Raw genomic sequence first — 1,092 nt, forward strand, 5'->3', positions numbered from 1 at the left:
GTGCCTCTGGTGACATAGCAGGGTAAGTGTTGACCGCTGTGTATGCTGTGGAGTCCTGAGGTGGTGCAAACATTGACATGCTTACCTACTAATTGCAAGGCTGCAGGTTCGAGTCTACCCAGCAGCCCCTGGGAAGAAAAGTCAGGTGGACCATCGACTTATGGAAAACCAGCCCTTGAAAACCCCGCGGAGCACAGTTCTGGTCTACCACTCGTGGGATCATCATGAGTTTGGCGCCGGGCTCGGTGGCAACTGAAAGAAAAAGAAAAAGGACACTGTAAATACTATTCACAAAACTAGTATTGTTGTCAGTCTGGATTTAAAAAGCGAAACAGAAAACTGGTTTCGCATATTGTCATTTCCTCTGAGCTGTGCACACCCATTTCCCCCCTCTGTTCCTTCTCATGACAGAAGAAACCACCCTCACCGTTCAGGGGAGTGGTCTGGATCCAGTGCCAGGTTTTGGAACAGCTGGGTGTGCTTAAGATAATTCTTAGACAAAGGATATTTAGCCTGTCCGTTTTTCCGACTGTGGTGACTTGCATGTTGTTGTGAAACGAGAAGCAGTGATGAACTCATTGCTGTCTACTTGATTCTAACTGATAGCCACCCTATAGGACAGACTATAGTGACTGCATAGGGTTCCAGGGCTCTTTATGGAAACAAGCTGCTCATCGTTCTCCCGAGAAGCAGCAGATGACTTCCAACTAGGTTAGCAGATCAGCTTTTAACCCATCAAACCACAAGGTCTCCTTCTGACAAAAGATAAAGAGATAAAATACCGACATGGTCAAGGATCTCATTTTACTGAGATCTAACGTCAGCACCCATGAAGTAGCCACCAAGAAATCCAACCACATATTGCATTGGCGAGTGTGCTGCAAAAAGCCTCTTCCAAGAACAAGGATGGCACTCGCGCACAGCCGTGTTATTTTCAGTCACCTCGTATGCATGCGAAAGCTGGTCAAGGAATACAGAAAGACCGAAGGTGAGTTTATGGCTTGGACCGGTGGTGCTGGTGAAGAATGCGGAGCATACCAGGAACTGTCGGAAGAACAAGCAAATCCGTCTTGGAAGAAGTACAGTCAGCAT

This window comes from Echinops telfairi, unplaced genomic scaffold (genome assembly GCF_000313985.2).
Source record: "Echinops telfairi isolate 266 unplaced genomic scaffold, ASM31398v2 ScPeMD7_7466;HRSCAF=8504, whole genome shotgun sequence".
NCBI lineage: Eukaryota > Metazoa > Chordata > Mammalia > Afrosoricida > Tenrecidae > Echinops > Echinops telfairi.